Genomic DNA, 6,000 nt, shown 5'->3' on the forward strand with positions numbered 1-6,000 from the left:
AAATAGAAAAACTCACTCCAGGCGAAAGCGTCATTAACTCCACACGACCCTGGAGTCAAGATTGCACCAGGCACAGCAGCCCCTGGAGTCGAGATTGCACCAGGCACAGCAGCCCCTGGAGTCGAGATTGCACCAGGCACAGCAGCCCCTGGAGTCGAGATTGCACCAGGCACAGCAGCCCCTGGAGTCAAGATTGCACCAGGCACAGCAGCCCCTGGAGTCGAGATTGCACCAGGCACAGCAGCCCCTGGAGTCGAGATTGCACCAGGCACAGCAGCCCCAGGAGTCAAGATTGCACCAGGCACAGCAGCCCCTGGAGTCGAGATTGCACCAGGCACAGCAGCCCCTGGAGTCGAGATTGCACCAGGCACAGCAGCCCCTGGAGTCGAGATTGCACCAGGCACAGCAGCCCCTGGAGTCGAGATTGCACCAGGCACAGCAGCCCCTGGAGTCGAGATTGCACCAGGCACAGCAGCCCCTGGAGTCGAGATTGCACCAGGCACAGCAGCCCCAGGAGTCGAGATTGCACCAGGCACAGCAGCCCCTGGAGTCGAGATTGCACCAGGCACAGCAGCCCCTGGAGTCGAGATTGCACCAGGCACAGCAGCCCCTGGAGTCGAGATTGCACCAGGCACAGCAGCCCCTGGAGTCGAGATTGCACCAGGCACAGCAGCCCCTGGAGTCGAGATTGCACCAGGCACAGCAGCTCGTACTCCTCAAGTGCCAACTAAACCCGTTTCGTATTTCAGAAATCTGTCACTCTGCGTGATGAAACACGTGTCTTCATAGCGCTTGGCTTCAGGTGCTCTTTATTTTCACGATTGCGAAATAAAGACAACAACAAAACACCTTTAACTGGCACAATTAACAATATCTAGCCTTTCTTTCTGCCCAGAAAGTTGCTGCTACACTTACAGCCTCTTCCCCGCACCCCCTTTAAAGCATGCAGGCTCAGACAGTGGCATCCCGGCGACCACAAAGGAGGCAGCAAATGGAGAGAACATGTTACTACATCGCGTCTGAGAAAGTTTGGCTCCGAGCTATGTGCTGATTAATATCAGGCCTCCTCCTTGCCTTGCCTCTTGACAATCCTGTCACATCTGGCTGACAAATCCTTACAAGCTTATCCAAACGCAAGCAGCCCGGATCATGCTCCGGGAGTGGCCGCGAGGAAGCGCGGCAAACACCAGCCCTGCACTGAAGTGCCATCGCGAACCTAATGAAGCTGCCTTCACTTGTAGCTGCGGCGAGAGCACAACATGCCTGCGGGACTGGCAGCCGAGCGCGGGCTTACTGAAGCCGAGCGACAAGACAAGACATGGAGCCAGCGACAAGCGCGCTACGGCAAGCCAGGCAGGCACATAAAAGCTAACTGCGAGCAAGACACCCTGCAAAGCAGGCAATTACACAAAAACTAACAGAAGAGTGTGTGAATGCGACAAGCGTGCTAAAGCAAGTCAGCCGGTCATGTATGTATGTATGTATGTATATAAAAGGAAAGGAAAGCAGACCTCAGTATGAGGCAATTACTTGAAAGCAAACTAAAAGCAATGCATCAAGCAGTTACCTGACAGCAATACATCCAGCAAAACAGTGCAGTCAACCACACATAAGTAAACTGAAGCAAGTGTGCACCTTGCAAGCAAGGTGCTTGTTCAACAGGCCAGTCATATACATTTAAATTGAAAAAGAATACCCCTCGGCATGCCAGGCACCAACATAAAAGCAAACTGAAAGCAATGCATACAGCAAAACAGTCAAGCAGACAAAAGTAAACTAAAGCAAGTGTGCACTATGCGAGCTGAGTGCTTGCTGTTCAACAGGCCAGTCATATGCATTTTACTGAAGAGTGCTCCTTCGCATGCCAGGCAGCCACATAAAAGCAAACAGAAAGCAAAGCACCAAGCAAGCCAAACAGCTAAATGAAATAAATTTGAAAGCAATGCATCTGGCAAACTAGACAGTGACTCAAAAAGTAAACTGAAGCAAGTAGCTCTGAAAGGAATGGGCAGTCATAAGCGAGACATTCACATACACGCAAACTGAAAGCAACTAACCAAGATAGCCAATCAGTTACATGGGAGAAAACTGGAGGCAAGGCACCCTGTAAACCAGGCAAGCACACAAAATCCCCGCCCCCATAGAGAGGATGGCTGCTGTGCTCTTAGAGTCAGCTTAGGTGGTAGGGTTGGGCACCCCTCAGTTTTTTGCCTTGTGCATCTGGAGGGGAGAAGGACAAAGGGGGTCACAAAGAGCCATCTGGCAAAGCCACTTTGTAATCGATGTCACCCACCCAGCTCAAGAATGAGTTACAGGCTGATCTTAAACTTTAAACACCCACAAGGGTCTCCAGCTAGTTGATTCTGGAGCCAAAAGAGAGTCCTCGGCTCACTGGGAGTCTTTACATCCTGCCTGGGAAGACATGACAATCAATGGGGCATATCAACAAGGGCTTTATCTCTGCTTTTTTGGCTTTAAAAGCCAAAAAAGCAGAGATAAAACTAGCGCCCTATCAACAACAGGGTGCTAACACGCAAATTTGCATGTTAGCACCCTTTTACTCTACGCTTCCCCTTGCATCTCTAATGAGATGCAAAGGGGGCGTTCCAGAGTAAAATAATAGGAGAAATGTCGCTAAGCGACATTTCTCCTATTATCAAGAATGTCGCTAACCCTGTTAGAGACAAAAAAAGCAGCGCTAACCGCAGTTAACGCTGCTTTTTTACGTCTGCTAATTTTCAGACTTAGGCATGATATCCTATGGAAGGAGGATATCATGGCTACGTTTGCCTGTCCCTATCAACAAGGTAACGGGAGATTATCACTGGGTTTCCAGCGATAATCTCACGTTAGCCTGTTAGCGTGAGGATTTTTATCGCTATTGAGATAAGCGTTGCTAATAGCACGCTATCTCAGCGATAAAAATTCACGCTAGCCGGCGATAATTATCCTCGCGCTAAGAGCGCTGAGCGATAATTATCGCCGGTTGTTGTGGATATGCCCCAATGTTCCTTAATCCTGAGCAACTGTGGGGACTGGCCTGGGTCTGACTTGGTAGGAGCAGGATACAAAAAGTAGCGGGCAGGGTGACAACCCACTTTAAGTGAAGGAGCTTTAAGAAACCTAAGATCACTGCTGATACCACCAACAGGGCAGCTCTGGCAACTGTGGGGACTGGCCTGGGTCTGACTTGGTAGGAGCAGGATACAAAAAGTAGCGGGCAGGGTGACAACCCACTTTAAGTGAAGGAGCTGTAATAAACCTAAGATCACTGCTGATACCACCAACAGGGCAGCTCTGGCAACTGTGGGGACTGGCCTGGGTCTGACTTGGTAGGAGCAGGATACAAAAAGTAGCGGGCAGGGTGACAACCCACTTTAAGTGAAGGAGCTGTAATAAACCTAAGATCACTGTTGATACCACCAACAGGGCAGCTCTGGCTTTCTCAGGGTGGGTGTCAGCTGTTTGATGAAACCAGCATGTGAAGCATTTATTTAAAACAAACTAAAAGCAATGCACTCATCAAGACAAGGAGTTACATGAAATCAAATAGAAAACCACCATCAAGCCAGGTAGTCACCTAAAAGAAAATTGAAGTGACTGCACACTATGGGAAGTGCACTTCAACAAGCCAGCCTATCACACTAAAGCAAAATGAAAGCACTGCTCTCAGTAAACAAGGCATAACAATTGTAAATGTTTCCCAGCAAGATAACAGTCACATTAAAGTAACAACAAGTAAAGAAACACAACGTAAGTCAGAGGCACTCCAGGAATCCAGGTAGTCACACAAAATCATAACTGATTGAGCAAACTTTGTACTAAAACTATTGCAAATAAGACAATTATATAAGAACAAACCAGTCACGGGAAAACAAACGAATGCACCCATCAAGCCATGCATCACATGTAAGCAAACTGAATCGAATTAAACCAGCAAGACTTGGTGTCACTCAAAAGCAAAGTATGGAGAGTGCACTTCAGCAAGCCAGCCGGCCACATTAGCAAGAAACTTTAGAGCATACATCCCAGAAAGGCATAGAATCAGTTGCAAAAAAAAAAAAAATATGCACTCCAGCAACCTAGGAAGTCGAATCAAAGCCCATTAAAGTGAGGGCAACTCAGGCATGTTTGCAGACTAGAGCGAGCAAAACAGGCACATTAAAACAAACAAGAGCACGCTGGGCAGTCATGAAAGCAAACAGAAGCGAGGGGACTACAAGAAAGAGCAATCTTAGAAAGATTACATGGTATTATAATAAACAGAATCTATAAAATTACTTGACATGCCTTCTGATGCGTAACGACCGCCCTGGAACACTTGCACACGTGTTTTTACTTGAGAAGGTTCTTTTTGCACCAGACCAGTTAAAAAGGTCCCTCGTTACATCCCTTCTTGCACCCCGAAAGAAAACATAAGACAATAACGGAAGTAGTGTAACCATGCCCCCTGGCAAGATGTACACGACTAAACTAGTACTGGGTGCATGAGCAACCTACTGCCTCACGCTCTTCATCATTAAAGCTGATACACATGTCAGAAAGAAGGACACCCAGAGCGAATTAATGATCATAATTAGTACCAAGTGGACCCCACCAAAACTGTATGTTTCTTTAAGGAAAAACAGGAGCCAGAAACAAGCGTAAGCTTAAGCATTACAGACAAGTGTCCCAAAATGAAGCCCTCCACGGAACGCCACGCGGGCCAGGAAATGACTCGTAGGGTACAGGCACACATGGCACACGTTACACAACTCTACTACTACTAACCCTGAACGGCAGGAGGGGCAGTTGCCGGATTACACCGCCCGCTTGTCAACGCGTTTATACATCACAAACAATTACGCTCGAAGCACTTACCTCTGAATGCAATCAAGGAAGAGTTTATTGCTGTTTAGTGGACTTGTAGCTAGAACCCTGTCAAATATTTATGACTTTCGCAATGCAAGTGCGTTGTATAAATGATTCTATGAAGAGGAATCTCTCCTCAAACATGCTCACTGCTTTTCGTACTTTCAAAACCATCACAAATCTCTCACACACGCCCATCCCCGCCCACTCGATCACATTTGAAGCCCCAGCAGTGTACCCAAATGCATGTATTTTTCTTGTTGGCCCGAAAAGACAAAACAATAACGTGACAGAGGTTCCCAAAGTTTTCTTACCGCCGACATCCTCACAGCGCGTGTGACTCTGGGACTACCGGGCTTGGGCTCACAAAGGAGTGCTCGAGACACTCGTGTCTGTACAAGTAGCAAGGCAGGACCGTCACACGCCTCTCCACTCCTGTCTGGATCCCAGCACCTCCACGTCTGATGTCTGCTCAGCCGGCACAGGGGAGTGGAAAGGGAACCTCCCCCTCGGTGCTGCTCGGGCCTACTCCCGGGCCGTGCCTGCCTCCCACCTCTGCAGCCAGCTCTCACCTCCGAGCCCCGGCATACCTCGAGACGCAGGGCAGTCCCCGCACAGCTGGCTGGGAGAGGGCATGACACTCATCTTTCACAGAGATTTGATCAAACGGAATCGCAGAGGCTTCGGGCACTCCTGGTGCAGACGAGCAGCTCCTACCTCGGCTCTGGCAGCCCGAGTAATGCATTAAATCAATGCAGCTGACCTCGGGCCTCACGCGTTTTTTTCCAAGAACAGAGTTATCTGTGTGCAAGCCATAAGGTGCACGAAGCTCGGATTTTTTTTGTTTTTAAAGCTGCTTTTTTTTCTGTAAAAGTTCGACGATTATCTCACGGATTGCATTTCTGAACTTTTTCAAATATAACGTGCAGGGGTCCGCCAGCAGGGAAATGTAACAAAAAAGAACAAGGTCCCAGCGGAAACATCCATTTGGAACACAAAAACATTGTGGGTTATATAAAATCACTTCCTAGTTTTTGACTGCCTTAAAATACAATTTAGTCAAAAAACACTGTTTGAGAGACCACAGTTGCTCCTTAGTGCTCATATTAAAGTGTACGTTAATTTGATTAAGTTTGATACTGTGAATAA

The 6,000-nt window shown here is 48.1% G+C and overlaps 1 protein-coding gene across 4 annotated transcripts in view; it reads right to left on the reverse strand.

Annotated features, from left to right (window-relative positions):
* Positions 1 to 5,667, reverse strand: part of BNC1 (basonuclin zinc finger protein 1) — a 179,796-nt gene extending 174,129 nt beyond the window's left edge. Inside the window, exon 1 of one of the 4 annotated variants that reach the window (XM_085644281.1) lies at positions 5,166 to 5,667. The gene's annotated coding sequence lies outside the window, so the exon portion shown is untranslated. Of the gene's footprint in view, positions 1 to 16; positions 1,491 to 4,860; positions 4,883 to 5,165 lie in introns of those variants that run through there. The other 3 variants (XM_085644282.1, XM_085644285.1, XM_085644283.1) reach the window with 3 other exon arrangements.
* Positions 5,668 to 6,000: the final 333 nt, after the last annotated feature.

Source organism: Triturus cristatus, chromosome 3_1 (genome assembly GCF_964204655.1).
Source record: "Triturus cristatus chromosome 3_1, aTriCri1.1, whole genome shotgun sequence".
Lineage (NCBI taxonomy): Eukaryota > Metazoa > Chordata > Amphibia > Caudata > Salamandridae > Triturus > Triturus cristatus.